The sequence below is a fragment of the Aquila chrysaetos genome, chromosome 17 (genome assembly GCF_900496995.4).
Source record: "Aquila chrysaetos chrysaetos chromosome 17, bAquChr1.4, whole genome shotgun sequence".
Classification (NCBI taxonomy): domain Eukaryota; kingdom Metazoa; phylum Chordata; class Aves; order Accipitriformes; family Accipitridae; genus Aquila; species Aquila chrysaetos.
This window is the reverse complement of record NC_044020.1, coordinates 4,984,943-5,003,256: the sequence shown is the minus strand read 5'-3', so window position 1 is coordinate 5,003,256 and position 18,314 is coordinate 4,984,943.

The window sequence follows — 18,314 nt, the reverse complement described above, 5'->3', positions numbered from 1 at the left end:
GACAGTCTCTCCGGACGGATGGTTGTAATAACTTTGTACTTTGTGGCTGTCACTGTTTTTATCCTCCCAACACCCCCCCTCGCGGGAGATAAGGAATTGCTGTTAGTCATTTTATGGGGAGAAACTGAGCCACGGCGTGATGAGGCCACACAGGGAGACAGCGGCAGAGCCGCTCGGCTATCAGACCCTCCTCTCCTTCCTTATCAGCTCTGCCTGATACCTGTGCCTAGGTAGGATATGGGGAAATGGCTCCTGAGTGACTGTGAAGAGTGGGAAGGAGCCAGACAAATGGGAAGAGTAGCGCCTGCTCCCAACAGCAAAACCAGGCTGCCTGAAAGCCCTCAGTACACTGAACCACGACAGATTTGCTCCAGCACCATGTTTTCAGTGGAGCAGATTTTTTCCCAGTTCTCTTGTTAGATTCTCAGTCTTGGTTTTCCAGCCACCGCCAACACTGTCTGGGCACAGGTCCATGTTTACTCTAGCTCCACAGCCAGAAATATGGTGATCTCTGCTTCATGCTAGTGTGTGGTTGTTCTGAATGCATCAAAATGCGTCATCAAGAGTCACCAGCTACATAAAGCACGGAGCCGTGGCAGGGAAATCAGAGAGTATATAGCACAACACTGAGGAGAGTAACAGCACTGGAAGCCAGAAACTTGTCCAGAAGACTCTGAGGTTTAAAATCACTTTGTTAGAAGGCCACTTCCAAAAGTAAAGCATTTCTTTCGGAGTGCCATCTTTTGATTTCTGAGCTGGATCAGGAGTACAATTTATTTTACAAGAGACAATGGTACTAATTACAGCCTGAGACTTTCAGAGCAGCACAGGGGACTCAACCACACATCTTCCATTAATTATCTCTTGGCCAAGTTAACTCTGCAATGATAGCACAAGTAATATGTCACAAGCTCATTTTCTGTCATTAAAATCAGCAGATATGACCCTGATCCTTGCTGGGAGCACATCTTCTCAGTAAGAAGATGCTATTTTATCGCAGGCGCTTTTTTAAGAATGCTGTTTTAATGCCAGGTTGTGCTGAAGCAGAGCCCGGCTCCTGCTTTCTCAGACCTTCTGAAGCAGGGAAGGGCTAAGAGCCTGCACTAGCCCTCTTATCACTGCAGAGCCTGGACTAGGCGTGTCTTTGCTGACCTTCTTCTCCTCCTCTTGGTACAACAAAGAATTGATCTTAGTTTCAAAAAGCTGACGTGTAGGTACAGCTGGTAGGTATTAGCACTTCAGTTGTATATTGCTGGAATGCAAATAATTTGGCGGCTGTTGTTTTACTTGCTTGACTCCTTGGTGTATATGCTTAAAAAGTTTTGGAAGCAAGTACCCTGGATTCCAAATCCAACATTTTGGGCTCCATGGTGAGACAGCTTCACCCTGGGAGAGGGTGTCCTCTGCCCCTACAGCCGTCATCTGGGGTCAGAGTATTGAACCAGGGGTTGCCACTGTTGTCCACCTTCAGAAATTGTTTCAGCTTTTGATGCTCCTGTTCCCTCTCCCATCCCTCCGTAGAAGCTCTGGGGGCCAAAAAGCATCTATTTCTAGGTAGTGTCCAGTGCCTACCTCTATGTATTCAAACCTAGCAATGCATTAACCGCTAGCAATGACAACTTATGCAGGAGCTTGCTCCGCCTGCCAATTCAGTTTGTATCTGAGAAGGAAAAAGCCAAAACCCGCTCAGTTTGGAATAACCCCATAACATGTGTGAGATTGCCATTTTAAAAAGAAAGATGGAAAAACCCAGCCACTGGTATTAGCCATATCCTTCTCTTACCCTTCATGAAAAGCGGTGCCGATGAATAGACGTGTGCATCCCTCAGTCCATCTGGCTGGCCAGTGCCTCTGAAGATGGCAGCTGGGCTGAAAGTGGGAAGGAGGTAACCTGCTGGGCGAAGGTGTACAGATAATAAATTAGCCCCTAAAAACCTAAAAACAACAAGAAAGAAATTGCACTGTCCAAAACCAGAAGTTAAAAGGGACAGGATTACACTATGTTAAGCAGCCTCTTCTGTTTGCAATTAGCGCTAGGCATCAGTAGCAACAGAGCAAGTTTTCTACCAGTTCCTGGGAGGTGCTCCAGCAGGATGGACGTGGAGACTGCGAGGCAGTGAGAAGCACCTGACCCTCAGCCTTTTAGAGGGGGTTGTCCCTGTGTGGGTTTGTCCTGGCAGACATCAGCTGGAGAAGGTGCCAAGTGGCTCAGGTGGGGTCTGCGATCCTGTTGGGATGCTGTGCTAATTCAGGCAGCATTAATGGCAGGATCCAGTTAGAATTTCTTTCTGTGAGTATCAATGGGTTTATTATTTTTTTATTATTATTAGAATAGTCATTGAGAGAGTCTGCTCTTTCCTTTACAGCAGCTATTCTAAGACTACCAGAAAGTTGACTTGGAAGATGCACTCCTTTGGGTGTGCAGGCACTGATGAGGTCCTTACCCAAGGAGAGCTTTGTGCAGACAGAGCCCGGCTGAAGGCAGAGCGGCGACGTGTAAGCGTGGAGTTTCTTTCTCTCCTGGAATCACAGTAAGATCAGAGGTGGGACTGTGTGCCAGTGCCTGCAACCTAATTTCAGTTACAGGGCTGTAAATGTGCTTTGGACCTTTGCATGTATCTGTGTGGCCCAGGGGCTCTGGAGCACCTCTCTAAATTGCTGTCACAGCGTGGAGGATCTCTATCCCCGCACTCATCCACAGCTACAGGCACAGAAAAACAATCAATCTTTTGGACTGACAAAACTGCAGAAGTTAAAAGCTTCTGTTTTAAGGCCGTCAAGGAAAAATATTGCACTTTACTTCCTCCATGTGCTACAGAGCCTTTCCTAGAAGGGCTTCGTGACATGCTGCAGCAGGGCACTGGGGCTGGTTTCCCACCCGATGCCACAGGCATAAACATGAGTGCAGGTGAGCAAAGGCTGATACATCTTAACCAAACCAGCATGGATGAAGAAGTAACTATTCAGCAGGAATGTCTTAAAGCAAAATACACTAAAGATTGCGATGAGGTGAAATACTGTAGCAGTGGGAACTGTATACGTTTGCAATTGTCTGTATCCAGTGAACTTTACAGGAAAGTCAAGATTTCAGGAATAAGAGGAAATGGTTTTTAAGCTGATTTCTAATAAAATAAGGCTTACACAGTCATGTTACCTGTCTTTCTCTGCCTGCTTGTACCCTCCCTCTTCCCCTCAATAACTTTTGCCTCCATTAGGGTCACTGTCGGCTATCAAAGGCAGCGATGATCCCACCAGGTCTGTAAACACCAGCAGTGCATCTGGGGAGAAACCTGGGGAAATGCTGCCCATGGACAGTCAGCATTCACACAGCTCCAGGCTCTGCTAGGGCCTGTGGCCATGGCCAATGTCCCTCCAGCTGCCCCGGCGGCTGGCTGGTAGAAGCTTCCAGTGATGGTTTTCACCCCTTTCCCAGGGGAATGACCTCTGCTTTTCTCGGCTCCCTTGTGATGCAGAGACTGGTCTTCAAAGTCTGTGACATAGGCTGGTTTCACAGATGACTTCCAGGCTTATTTTAGGGTCTGTTTTAAGCCAGGAGAAATACTGGTAGAGTCTGTGGCTGGCATGGTCTCGCCTGGCTCTCATGCTCTTGGGAAGCCAGTTATCAGACAGAATTTTAATGGCTCTTACAGGCTGTATGAAAGACTAGCGATATCAGAGGGAATTCTTAAACAGTCTTGTTCCGAGCTTTACATGATGTCTTTTTTTGCCTTGCTGCAGAAATGTAAGCCCTAGTTGCGTGCTGCAAACCAGTTCGGCTGATGGATGCTCTGGGGAGATGGTGCTGGGAGAAGCTGCCTCCGTTGCTGGTTCTGCCCAAAGGGTGGGTTTGCATTTGCTGCCTGCGACGATAACCTGGCTCACAGGCCTGTGAAAGGGCCGCACATCGCACTACCCCTTGTCCTCCTGGATGGAGCCATCTCTGGATTTGTGGCTTAAAAGCTGCGTGCTGGCAAGGGGAGAGAGGAAGATCAATAATCCTCAATAAGGGGATAAGTAAGACAGTGGCTTAAGGGAAAGCTCCAGAGAGCTCATAGTTGCCATTAGGAGGGACAAGCAGTGATGTCTTATTGGCATATCTCATTAGAAATTGCTGGGAGCTACTGGACTGGACAGTCGCTTCAAATGCCAGCAACCCCGGGGGAGCTGGATGTAAATGTTGTAATTGATATAAGGACGGAAGCTGCTCCACTACAAAGTGACATTTCAGATATTGTGGGAACGGATGATGTGAAACATCCTCAGCGAGATCTGTTTCCCTCAACTCTTTTGACTCCTGTCAGAGGTGCATGTTCGAGCTTTTCTCTGGGCAGATGGCTTCTGCAAATAGAACTGGCTTTGAAATACAAAGTTTTACTGAATTCATTATATGCCTTCTGACTTCAAAGCTTTGCACTTTCCTCTTTAGCTTTAAATAGAGCCACTTGGCTGCTTTCAGGCCTGTTACATTTGAGACAGGTGCTGCAGTGGATGTCACCAGTGAAGTGCAGCAGTGGTGGAAGAGTTATTCAGGGTGCACTGTGCAGCAGTGTGCCCGCCCGGGGCTGCATCTCACCTCTGCCCACATCTGGCCAGGAGGGACATGGTCCCTACAGTTATATGGGTCTCAGGGGGCTCTCCCCATTGAGGACTTTCCTGATTTTCTCATTCCTCAGCGAGGGGGACAGCTACACTAGCCTGTCCTTGCACCCCCAGCTGTTCTGGGGTGCAGGACGCCGTGCAATGAGAAGGATGGGATGGGGTGGGGATGGTGTTTGCAACAGTTGTTCTGCCCAGCTCTTCATTGAGGACTTCACAACAGGAAGCTTCTTACACAGGAGGGAGGATCTATATGAATTAATATTTAAAGAGCTTTATATTGAATTTACCTTCTGGAGCATAGGGGTTTTCCACCTCAGCTTAGCAAGTGGATACCAGTAGTCAGAAGTTACTGTAAACATAAAGCTGTCATCATTACTTTGCTTTGGCTTTATGTACTTCACTTTGACCAAAGTGATGGGTTTTGGGTTTCACATCTCATTTTTACTTTTGAGGATGTGTTGGAGACACTCAAAGGGATACAAATTGGAGGGCTTTCTCTTTCTATCTGTTTGCTACATAAAGAGATGACATTTTGTTGGCCAAAAGTTTTCTTGGAAAGAAAATGTCACTTTGGAGACTGAAATGTCAGTTTAGTCAAATTGTTCATATGCACAAAAGGAGGGAGAAATGAGCACCCAAACTTCAAAGCAGCTGAACCAGTCCTTTCAACATGATTTGCCACACTTTATTTCAAAATCCTTCAGGTTCAGTTTGGAAGTTTGAAAGGCTCAAAGCTGAAATGTTCAGACTGTATAAAGTGTTTGCTTCACCCACAAACTATTATTTTCCTTTTTTTTTTTTTTTTTAGAACTGGCATCAAACTGAAATTCTATTATTTGCCCTTCTCTGGTTGCCTACAGCATCTGGGTAAGTTGGAGGCAGAACTTGCTAAACTGAAAAGCTTTTAAGCAGAAAAAGTTCTTCATTAGTACCACAGCTCTCAGCAGCTGGATCCTTTATGGATGCTCTAAAAGACTGGTGTATTATGACTTTCAGCATTCCTCCATATACTCTTCAGCCAGGAAGCTTTTGTGGGATTTTTGTCTTATCAGCACTGCATTATAAAAGTGTCAACTCTTTCCAAACCTTTATCATTTCATTGGAAGAACTATTCTTAATTTCAGCCCTGGAGTCTGTTTATGTGTGGTTTGATCATCTGTTCCTCCTTTCATACAGATGCTATCAACATGGGCAGCAGAGCAGCCCTGTCACACAGGATTAATGGCAGAGTGTGGTGTCGCTTGTGGAGGCAAAGTAAGTAAAGGTGAAGAGTAATATCATACCATATGAATAAACACCAAAATTGGAATAATTTTTCTAAATATTTCAGCATCCTAAGTACAAAGTAATAACCCTGTCAGGAACAATATTCACTGCTCTCTTCTCTGGCTATGATGGAATTAGCAGCAGCCTCCTGGGAAGAAGGCAGGTATGTCAGTGGTGGAAACCCAGTATGCAGTTGTGTTAAAGCAAAAAGGAAACAAATCCCTTGGTCACAATACGGGGCGGAGAAACCTAATATTACTTGGAAAATCAGCACTGCTTTGAATATGGCATTTATCTTGGCTTCCTCATGAGAATGATAATGCAAAAATGTGATATATATTTATATGTATATGTATTTGTATATCAGACAAAATGTGTTGTAGAATTTGGTAGAAGATGAAAATTGGAGCCTGTGAAATCTAGAATTAGGGCAGGAAGATATCAAACACTGGACAATGAGAAAAGAGTTACTGAGTACTCTCTGCCTTAATACAAAATCAAGGAGGGGCAAAGCCTCAATGAAGGATGAGAGTTAAAAATATTCCAGTTCACCTCACAGAAATAGAAATAATTCTGCAGCATTAGCAGGGTGGGGGGAGGTTACTCAGCTATTTTTCAAATTTGTTAAATTACTTGCCTCTAGGTTTCCATGTGCATTCATTTTTAGAGGTGCCAGCCAAAAGATGTTTGATGTTGAGAAAATTGTAAAAATCTAGCTTTTCCTAGGTGCCCCAAGGTCAGTGCTTAGAGCGTTTAAATTTTGGAAATGTCAGGTCGAGGCACTTGCATAGAAAAAAGAGATGCACAATTACACTGTTTATCCTATCTACTCAAAAACATGTTGAGCCCTAGTCATCTTTGAAATAAAATCTTTCTCCACAACATATTGCTGCCCAGTAGCATGTGTCACAGAGTATATTTAAGATTTCTTCAGAAGAAGCCAAGATCAGCCACTGCCAGAAATCAGATATTCAATTAAACGGTCTCATGCTTCAAGCCAGTATGGCAAGGGTACCTCTTCATGAAAAAAATTGCTGCTGTGGGAACAGCTGGGATTAAATGATTACGGAGAGAAATTTTTTACATCGGCAACAAGGTCACTTGCACGTATGTAAAGGTAGGATCTGAGAGGACGGCCACGAGGCTGGATGCACGTGTGATGTTTCCCTTGAGCGCTCTTCTTTTCCAGCCTCCAACCGTGATCTAGCCTGACCCTGGGAAATCACAGGAGGGACCAAAAGTGGCTGTACTGAGAAGATGGCCTTGCAAGAAGCAGTTGCACACCGGCTATGGTTTTCCAAGAAGCGGCTGTGCTAGGGCTATGGCTTTGAATGTTGTCTTTGACGGCGCAGGTTTATGCCTTTGCTGCCTCTCTACCCTTCTCCTAAGCTGGCTGTGTCCACACGTAGGGCTGTGCTAGCACCGAACCATGTCACAGAGTGGGGCTCATGCCCTCTCTCTTCCCCTTTTGCTTTCTCCACGTTATTTTTCCCATCAGCTCAGGTCCCTGGTGCCATTTGTGGTGCAGCTGGTGCCCTGGCATGGCTGGGGATTACTGGGCTGGGGCAGGGACTCACGCAAGGGAACAGAAGATTTTCTGTGCCAGTGGTTGGATGTGTGAAGCACGGGTTATTTTATTTGCCTTTGGATCTGAATTTCTTGGTTTAGGTATTGTCAAACAACTGAAAGGACTGACATTAGCTGCCTGGCTCCCATTAGCAAAGCCACTTTAAAATCTTGTTGCAATCACTTTGTTTTCTAACATGTAACTAAAGGCCTTTTTACTGCTCCTTTACGTGACGGCTGCTTTCTACAGTCTGAGCCATGCAAACAGAAATCAGGCATATGCATCTTGCTGATACGGGTATTTTGAAAGCCTTTCCAAATACTTCTGCCAGTGCCTGCAGAAAAGCTTTTATATCAGTAAGAACATGTATATTGAGCTTTCTTCCAGAAGCTGTGAGAGGGCCACAATATATGCTGCCGGCTTATTTTACCAACTGAATAAATGTCATCTCTTTTTTGAATAAGAAACTTGGACTATGGCAGGAGAAGTATTTCACTGTATAAATGAGTTCTACACATCCGGAGCAGGAACTCGGTGCCTTCGCTGGGCAGAGATGCTCGGATGTATGCAGACAAAGCACCCCAATATTTTAAAGTGGCAGATTTTACCTGTCCAATATTGTGCGTGGTTCCCACCCCACCTTGGATGAATTGGCTTTTTAAAGCAGCAGCTGAGACCAAGGGGAATAAGTGATGTCTGAGGGGGAAAAGAAATCTTTACAAAATCTCAGGCTGAGTTTCTGATTTTGGGCCACATGACTGAAAATGTGAATCCTGGACTTCCCCCCTGCCAACCCTGTTGTTCTGGGGGATGATCGGGCTATACGCTGTTTTGTATAAGGTGATGGGTTATTGCAATCAAAAGCATCACTGAGATACGTAGTCCTTCTATCTGCTGGTATGTCATTGGGGTATTTTTCCTTTGCAGGATGAGAATGTACCAGGAACAACAGGTGTCCTCAAGAAATGCATTATGAGGCTTAAAAAGTAGTGTACAACAAAGGAAGGTATCACGTTAAAATGAAGCCTTCTGTTTGTAATTAGGAGATTAGTTAAGTGCTATGCTCTGCAACTCTGGAAAAGCCATAGGCAGCAGCTGAAATGCACTGGGAAGGACTGTAACAGCCACCTTGGTACTTAGGAACCAGGCTGTGGCAAGCTGCGTGTGTTCCCTGAAGTGACATGTCATGTGGACCCTGATGAGCTTGTCCTTCAAGAGAGCTACCACGCCGACCTTGCTGTGCTTGGTGAGGTTACCACAGATGTAGTGTACAGATGCTGACCCCAGGGAGTCCATCTCCTACATGCCGATCCGGATGCTCGAGCCAGTGGTGCTGTGCAGTGACCGCAGCATCCTGCGACTGCTGAGGCTGCGGAGCCAGCTTCTCCGCTGGTCTCTTTTTAGAAGAAAACCTATTCCTCTCCTTCCTCACTGTAGGACTTTGGAAAACACAGAGTAGCGCCTACCATCCTGCAGCTCTGTGCCTGCTGGGATGGGAGCTGGGCGGTGTGGGGCCACTGCAGATGCGGGTACCCACGGCAGATGCTGGTACCCACCACCTGGCGCAAGCCTGCGGCACGCAACTGCTCTCTGCTCACCAGCGGGTAAAGCACCTCTGCTGCACACCCTTGTTAAAAACGCACGGCTTGTGGCACTGTGAGAAAGAAATCAATGCATTTCTGTTTGAGTACAGTTAAGTGTATTTTGCTTTTGTGGGTAGCTCTTCTAACGCCTTAATTGGCATTGACTGGTGACGACCGGGGTGCAGAGGGAGAGCCGGAAGCGGACGGTTTCTCAACCACAAAGTAGCAAGTGGCTTTGGGCTGGCTTTTAGTGCAGCATAGATTTAAGCTGGTTTCTTCTGAAGCTTTCCTAGAAAAACCTTGAAATCGTTCTCCAGTTTGCCTCTTTGCTAGATGGAGTACAGGAGTTGTCTGAGCTTGTGTGGAGGTTAGTTTGGGATGTTTCTTTCCCATTGTTAGCAAATGGGACAGTGCTTTTGTTCCCAGACAGCTTTTAATTTTTAAAGCTGATGAGTGCCTCACTTTGACATAGTGTTAAACATTTAAATGCACCGGTAGGGTGCCTTCTTCATATCAAACTCAGATGGCTCATCTGCAAAAATAACCCCAAAACCAAACTGAAAACAATTCTTTTCATATGCAGAAAACTCAGCCAAAAAAACTTTCTTCCTTCTGTGATCAAAGCAGGAACTATGTAGTTTGGTTTGTGCAATGGGGTTAGATTTTTCTTCTTCCCTGTAACATAGCTTCAGTCAGTTGTCAGCCAAGAGATATGTTTGGATTTTTCATCCCCATGTGGATTTGTGGGAACACGCACTAGGAGACCAGATCAACATTGTAATAGTGCCTGCATTGATCTAACGCAGTGTTTATGTGGATTCCAGCCATCATTCATTTCTTCTCCAGCATCCAGAGGCTATAATGGATTATTTTATACAATAATCATGATAGTACTTAGCTGTTGTCTAGCATTTGCAAGGCATTTTATGAAGAAGGTCAATATAATTATCTCCATTTTACAGCTGGGAAATAAAGGCACAGAGACATGAAGTGATTTGTCCAGGTCTGTTAAGCTCCACAGCAGTGATGGGACTAGGGAGAGAATTTGGGTCCCTGGAGGCCCAGAGCAGGACTCTGGCTGGCGTGTCCTGGCCCTGCCGCTAAAATGAGCCTTCTCTTTTCCACTCAGGTAGGACTGTGCAGGGTCAGCCCGCTGTGGCTCTGGGATCAGTGCCCACCCCGGAGACCCATGCCCTGGGAGGGGGTACCTGCCCAAAAGCACATGGCTGCTGAAGGATACAGACCATGTGGTTTTCCAAAAAACCAATTTCTCTTTCCTTTGGTCACCGCAACGACAATGTGGAGGTGGGCGCAAAAGGGAAATGTCTGTGTCTTCCCCCCGCCAGTTGTCTTTTCTTTTTGGGAAATCCCGTCACTGAGATTTGACTGGAGCCTTACTGAGGTCTGGGATATCTGCCCTGGCAGCTCCTTTCTCCACTGACTCGCTGCAGCTTCACCTCTCCTGCAGCCGCTTTCTCCGGTGGCCCAAGGAAATGGGTCTCGTCCTTCCTCACCCCCTCTCTCATCAAGTCCAAGGGGGTTTGGGGAGCCCGGCATGGCCACCTGTGACAACTCCATCCCTCCCAGCCCATCCGCAGCTCCGTGACGAGGTGCAAGAATACCGGGGCTTCCTAACACTGAGCTGAAATTAAGATCTGAACCCAGACGAAGGCGGTGGGCTGTCGCCAACATCACAGAGCTTCTGTGCTTGGGGGTAACAGACTTTGCACATTGGGAGTCTGTGGAGAAGCTTATCTTACTGCCTTAAACTCCGTTGAAAAAAAATCACAAAATTAGTCTTTAATAGGGCCTAAACCATCTGTGCTTACAAACTGGGCCCCACCAGCTCATGTCTATGTTGGCAGCATACGCTGAACGGCTACTTATGGGCGCTTTCCTGCACACAAGCCCTGTCCGCAGGAGACAGGAGCAGGGGCTAAGCGTGTCATTAGCTTTTCCCTTCCACAGTCCTTGCAACTACAGGATAAAACTGTGTGTGTTCTTAACCCACACCTCCTCCAAGGTCCGGGGTGGACTCCTGTCCTGTATTTACAGCCTCCTTCAGCATCCAGCAGCTGTCAAGTGTGAGCACGTCCCAGACCCTGCTTTGGGTACTGGAAATGTTATTTTCCCTTTGCAGCTGGCATCAGCATATGCCTGGCATCAAGGTATATTAAGATATCCAACAGGGGACTCTGAAAAGAGAAAAAGTTGCTTGTTTGGAAAGGTGTTTTGGCAGATTGCTAAATGAAATACAGGTCGTTTGAGAGCTTGCGATGTGAAGCAGAAATGGCTCCCAGCCCTTCCCCCTGCTTCTGTAGTGCTTGCTTCCCGAGCCTTTAGGCATCTGCAAATGTAAGAAATACTTGAAATTACAAAAATTGGAAGAGGCAATTTGGTAGCTCATATTTCTTAAAGTACGTGAAACTCCAGTAGGTTTCTGGCTGGATAAAGTGGGCAAAGCATAATCCCTGTGCAGACCATAAATAGTGTGTCTACTCTGAGCAATGGCAGAGAAAGAGGAGGAGAGGGTGGAGAAAGCGGGGATTATGGATCGATTAGGGGGAGAGATTTCCCCCAAATATTTTATCATTTGCTCACGCCTTCACCGTGTGTGAAATCAGGGGTCTATAATAACCTTCCAATTCCTGAAAACACAGTCACTCAATTCAAAAGCTGCGGTGGGTTCGCAGGAGATGTCTGCTCCCGCACGGAGCCCACCGCCCTCGCAGGGTGAGTCCTCAATTTTATTAAACTGATCGTAACCTTGTGTAACCGCATTCCCCAAAGTGAATAGCTGGCCTTTCCTTTCCCAGCTTGCTGCACCCTCCATTTCCGAGTCACCAGCGTACCTATGCTGGACCGCACTGTGCCACGTCGGGCCCCATGGGATGATGAAACAGGTGATGAAACACACCTCGTGATGGAGTTGGGAAATGTCAGTTCTCATTGCCCGGTGCTCTCTACTGTTAATCTGAAAAAAATTACTATGAATCTTAAAAAAAAAAAAAAAAAAGAGGTTTGTATTATTTACAGTTTAATTTCTTTAATTTTTTTTTTTTAATATAAACTTCTAGCAAGAATGCTCCCTTGTGTCTCCCATGTATCAAGATATAGTTTGTTGTTGAACCTGGTAGACTACAGTGATGTAATATCTCTGCAAAGAAAAGCGCTGACAGCAATATGAGTTTTTCTGGAGTTAGTTCTTATTAGGTTTGAGGCGAGGTTTTTTTTTTTTTGCTAATTTATTTATGGGCATTTCAGCAATACTTCTGGTCAGTCAAGGAATGAACAGAATGCTGTAATGTTAAAAAAAAATGGAGCTTTGATCAGTTTTTGAAGGGAACTGCGAGGAAAACATGCAAAAGAAGTTGCAAGTGCTAGGACAAAGGAAAGGGAACGGCACAAGACTGCTCAGTTCCTTAAATGTTATCTTGTGCCAAAATGTCTATTTTCTTGTTTTCTTATTTTTAAGGGATGAATTATTGGAGGAAAAAAAGCCCTTCATATTAAAATTACTTCTTTTGTGTGCTTTTCTAGTGGTTTGCCTACAAATAGAATGTTCTTTCTTAGTATCAGAGAATTGTATTAGTCTCTTATCTTAATTATGCTTTGCAATTGTGTAGGCCAGCGGCTCACTAATGCCTTCCCCAATTATTCCGGGGGGAAGGGGAAAAAATCCTTGCCTGCTTAAATGAGAAAGGAGTGAGTTTGGGAACTTGTATGCAAAGCCCTTTCTCCTGGAAGTGGGCTGGAAGGTGGTGGTGGAAGAGCTGCTCCCTGCTAGGATGGCACCGGCTGACCCTGCAGCCTGGGGGCTCCTCGTTCCGCTGCCCACCCACCCACGAGTCGGTGTGGTACCGAGTGAGCTCTGCAAAGCGAGGGAGGCTACAGGAGATGCTGGGAGCAGGACCTCGGCCGTGGCAGTGTGCATGGTGGGGCTGGGAGCTTGTGGTACGGAAAAGGTCTCCCACGTGGATGGCAAGGTCATTCATCTGCAAATGCCCCCTTTAAAAAAAAAAAAAAAAAAAAAAAAAGCATTAGATGGGGAAATTGAGAAAGTCTTTACCTGGGACTTTTCTTCCTTGTCAAATAGCGCCATGTGGGAATAGGCTTAACTGACATCATGCTTTTTTGATAGCAGAAATGTAAGTAAGCCTTAAGTACTGGCAAGAAGCAGAGGTGTTAATGGATTTTGAGATAACCTTCTGTAGTCCTTTTTTTCCCCTCTCTTTTTAAAGGAAATCCCCATGAGTGGGGAAAGTGGAGAGCATGGCTCACGTCCTTCTCCCACCCTTCCCTTCGCAGGTTTGCCAGAGGGAAAGGTCATACTGTAGAACCTGTACCACCTCAAATTGCATGTAAAACTATGTGTGGACTACAATACCATGAAGAATCATATTTAAAGCCCCCAAATAATTCTTTTCTTTTAAAACCAGGACTGACTCTTAAATTGCAAACAAGGACTAACAAATACAACCCCCCCAGGAGAGAGCAGACACACTGCGTGGCACGCCGGGGTCCGAGTGAGCGCCAGACCCAGCTTGTCACCTCCTCGCAGCATCAGGATGCAGCAAGTGTGGCTGCCTATCTGTGGGGCCGAGACCCCGCAAACAGCCAACAACTCTTTGAGTGCTCCGTTCCTTGAGGAGGCAAAACCGCCATTGCCGAACCACCAAGTAGGAAGAGGATTTCAGTGGTGATAGAGAGAAGCAATTACTTTAAACGGTAGAGTAACTTAAACCATTTTTATGCTGTACATCCTCCCAAGCGAAGAGTAAAGGGCTGGCTAACTCGACAGCCACCACTGATCTCAAGCACGTTTGTCGCTTTAGATTTCACCTTTACATTGTTTTCTCATATACCCATGCATATATCCCTTACGCAGGTTTGTTGTGTCTTGGGTGGGAATGGAAATTACCACTGGCTGAACAGAGTCTTTCCTTGTCTTTGTCCTCCAGGAAGCCTGCTATTCCTGTTTCTTTTAGTTCTGATCAAAACGTAGTATGTATGTATTATCTCACTGCACGGAAAGCATGCAAACACTCTTATGCTTTTTGGAGTGGTATAGCGAATTGTGAGAAGCACCTACATCTGCTGGCTGGGGGCTACCTGTATATGTATTCTGCTTGGCTCTAGATATGCTTTTAGTAATGCCGAAGATAAAATGAGACAGAGATGCCAGTCCAGTCCACTAAAAAAGGTTTGGGAGCATCTTTTTATTCTTTACATTTGTAGCAAAGAAAAGTTTAGATGTTAGGAAGGCTGTTTCAAGCAGTAAGATTACTTGGACTTGGAAACAGAGCATCCAGGGAAGTTGTAGAATTTTCGTCATGGATGGTTTTAAGAAAAGAAGAGATTAAAACCTGTCAGGATTCATGTAGAGGTTGCAGTTGATCCTTCCTTAGAACGAAGGACAAGATCCAACATCTTGTAAAGACAGTAAGTACTGCTGCGTTGGCTGTGCAGACCTCTGAACCAAGCTGCACTTGCGAACTGGTGGTAATGTCCTTGGCTGGTGTGGGAGTAAGGGCTTAAACCAAAGGACTGCCCCGGGGACTCTGGTCCCGTATCTCGTCTCGCACAGCCGCCAACGAGAGAGCCATGAGGAACTGAGCGATTACAATGTGCTCCTTCCCCTAGCATAACCTCCCCATTTCTGGCAAACAGCTGTTGAGAAACTTTCTGAGATGAAGATTGTATGTACATCATTGTGTTTAATAGTTACCAGTGGCCTTAGCCTCCAGGAATTTGTCAGATCTCTTTCTGAAATCGTTTATGCTCTTGGCTTCCAAACCGTACCATGTCCATGGGCTCCACAGCTTCGTTATATGTGGTGAGATTCGGTTTTGGCTGGCAGTTTCTCTGACCATCCCCAGTTAGTGACTTCTGAGAAATGCCAAGTAATCGCTCCCCTCCATGCGAGGCCCGAGTCTACACGTCTCTAACAGACCTCCGCTCTCAGCGCATGGGGACTGCAGGAAGAAAGTCAGGAAGGGTTTTGAGCTCAGTGGGAGGCAGGAGCTGCTGCTTTTGCACAGCGGAGGAGTACAGCTGGGCGGCTGCCCCTGGCTAAGCAATAGCCAGCTGGAATTCAGGGGCAGCCCTCTTCCTTAGTGTCTGCAAGAGGAGCAGCTGAGCCGCTGAACCTTGCCTCTCTTTGGGGCAATAGCTCCTGCTGAGGGTCCTAATGCAGCTAGATGCTGAAAGCAGCAGGATGGGGCTGATCGGGTAAAAAAAGAGGTGGTGTGGCAACCGGCCGCCGTGTGTCCTTCCCTCCCAGTCGTGCTGGAGGCACCACCAGTGCCTCCCTTCCAGCTAGCGAGCCGGTGGCCTCATTGCGTCACTCATCCCCACTCCTTTCGGTGTTGTACGTGTTCGAAGAGCAACACCAGAGTCATCTCCTGAGCCTGCTTGTCTAAACAGTTGGCAGCAGTGGCTCAGTGGCCCTGCAGGGATGATGCTACCTGATACCAGCACTTGGTTGGTTCCTTCTTTGATGGACGTCTTCTTCACAGCAGACTGTACACATGCTGCAGCCCCAAAGGCTCCTCTGCCAGGGACATGCATTTCACGCCTGCTTTACAGGTACAGGATTACAGCATTGCTTTGTAAATTAACCCCCTGTGATTAGAAACATTAGCACTCCAACTTCCCCAGCAATATAAGCAAGGCCCTCATAAGGCTCGCTGCTTGTTCCTAGCAGTCGGAGATAGCACTGGGAGATCCTGCAAATGCTGCTTTAGATCTGAGCTGTTATTGCAGTGGGGCACATTGAATTTGGAATACAGAAATTGCACGGAGTGGCCTGATCCTAGGTACATTCCTGTTCTGTCCCGCAGCCTGTTTGCTGTCATGTTTTTCCCTACAGCTCTCAAGAAGATGCCGTTTGCGGGCAGTTGACTGGGTGGGGAAGGAAAGAATTGCAAATTGCGGCACTTACTGCTCTCCCCATACAAATGCCAACTTCCCATTCACTTAAATTTGCCCTGAGCACCTTTTAAAAATGTGGTTCAATTTCCCCTCTTTCAGAGTTTTTGCTGGCACTTATCATCCTGGAATGGTACTTAATCAGGCCCTGTCTGAATTCTCTGTAAGGAAAATTGATGTCCCTGTCTCCAACAAGCTGAAAATTGTTCCCCCCCAACCCTAGCCTTTGACATATAAAGGCACTTTGTTTTCTGCAGTGGATGTTTTTGTCTAATAGGCAAATGACCCCGGCTGTAAGGCCTGCGGAGTGGGGTACAGCTGCAGACACCTGCCTTTCAGCCCAGGGCAGGAGAGGTGTGGTGCCCTTTCGGGATTAAAGCTGAGGACTGTCGCCAGAGCTCACCCCATGCAGGCACCGGACATGTTGCAGGGGTGTGTTTCCCTCCAAACTGTTTGATCCCGTCGTTTCCCTCCGAGCTGTTTGATCCCGACTTTTCCCAGGTGGTTTCAAGAACGAAGTCACCCTGTCTCAGGAGAACTTTCAGATGTCCTTCCAAATCACACTGAAGCTCACTTCGGGATGCAACAGCCGGGATACCCGCACCTGGACAGGCAAGATCCTTCAGGCGCCAAAAGATCACCGGAGATCCAGAATGGCCGTTCTGTACTGATTTGAACTTCCAGCCCTTTCAATGAGAAGGTAATTAGTCTTCTGAAGAAATGAGTCAAAAGCTCTTGCTGCCACTTTCGAAAGTTTAAACCAGCCCGGTGCTGCTGACATGCCTTTGGTGTGTCCAAGTGTCGCAACATCTTCCGAACTGGTAGCGTGACCGGGAATCAAATGGCCATGTGTGAGGTGATGCACATCTCATCACGACTACAAAATCTCTAGTAAGGCCCAATATTTTGCTTTCCGAAATAAAACACCGCCCCCCGCTTTTGAAGTACAAACTGGCTCTGAGCTCTGAGTCAGCAATATGAATGCCTGAGACTGCGCGCAGCCTGAGAGAACCGTCCACTTCTCATTTCTCCTGTTCATCTCAATCCATGATTAATGCTGTAGCCTAGAAATGATGTAACACCTAAGGCTGGTGTTGACCTCTGAAGCACCATTTTTTACAAAGGCTGGTGAACGAACCACCCAGTTCACTTGTTCCATCCTCCCTGGACGCCCACCTTGTGTCTCCGTGAAGCCCCACAAACCGTTTACTAGAAAACCTCCCAAACTTGGACTTTCCCTGAGTTTGACCTGCTGTCACCTGTGCCCAGCGCGAGCAGTTGTGGCACTTTGTGAAAGCGTAGAGACAGAGTTAGGTGAATGGAGTTTGTTAGAAAAATAACTGTCCCGAGGAGTTCGGTCCTGGTGGTGCCTTCCTTATACCAAATGGAAATGTGAATTTCAAACAGCCTCTGCACTGAAGTGCTGAAGACACCAGGGGGCTCTACTGTGAGACGTACAGCTGGATCGCCACAAAGTCCATAGGATTTTGCTCTCAAGATACGCTCTCATTTTTGATGATCCCCCCGCCCAAAGACTAGCTCCTGCCGGCAGCGTGCCCTCACCTTCTTACTTGCAGCATGACAGTGGCTCTAGTTCAGGTTCCTCCTGTCCTCAGCTCTGCTATTTTTTATCAGGATATGGTGGCGTTTAGGATTTCTGTGGAAACCTATTGTGCATAGTGCTTCTTGTGGATGGACCAAGGCTATGCTGAGAAACCAGTTTCTGACAGCACTTGACTTCATTTGGAAGGCAACCCCCTCTCCGTGTTTTCAGTGGTGTCATAGTTTTCCCCAACCTGTTTGACAAATGAGCCTACCTGTAGTTGCATTCGTGCCTTTCCTGTAGGAAGTTTATGTTGAAGGATCGCCAGGCTTCGCTCGCTTGGACAGGGAAATCTCTTACATGACTCGCCTTGTCTGCTCAAGAATTTTGGCCGCCTCTGTTGGCATGATAGAGAAATGTGTTTGCTAGGCTTTTATCCTTAAAGGGATAGAATTTTGCTGGTATTTTACACTTAAAAGGATATAACATTTCTTCAAAACCAGAACGCACAAGCACATACATTCTCAGTCTGTTGCCTGGGATATTAGCCGGGCAACTCCTATTAACGCTAAAGCCTAGCAATGTAAGATTAAGATACATTAGTTGGGGATAAATTGTCTGTATATCGCACAAGAAATCTTAACGTGCATAGGAAACGCACCGTAAGCCCAATACCAGTCTTGCTTGGCAAAGCCTTCGTGATACTTAGGGCGTCAATTTCGAGAACGTCCGAGGGCTTTATTGTACTTATTTTAATCATTTGGAAACTGCTCTTCCTGACTCGAGTGATGCCTCGTATTCTTGGGTGGCAGTTTCTGCTCGGTTT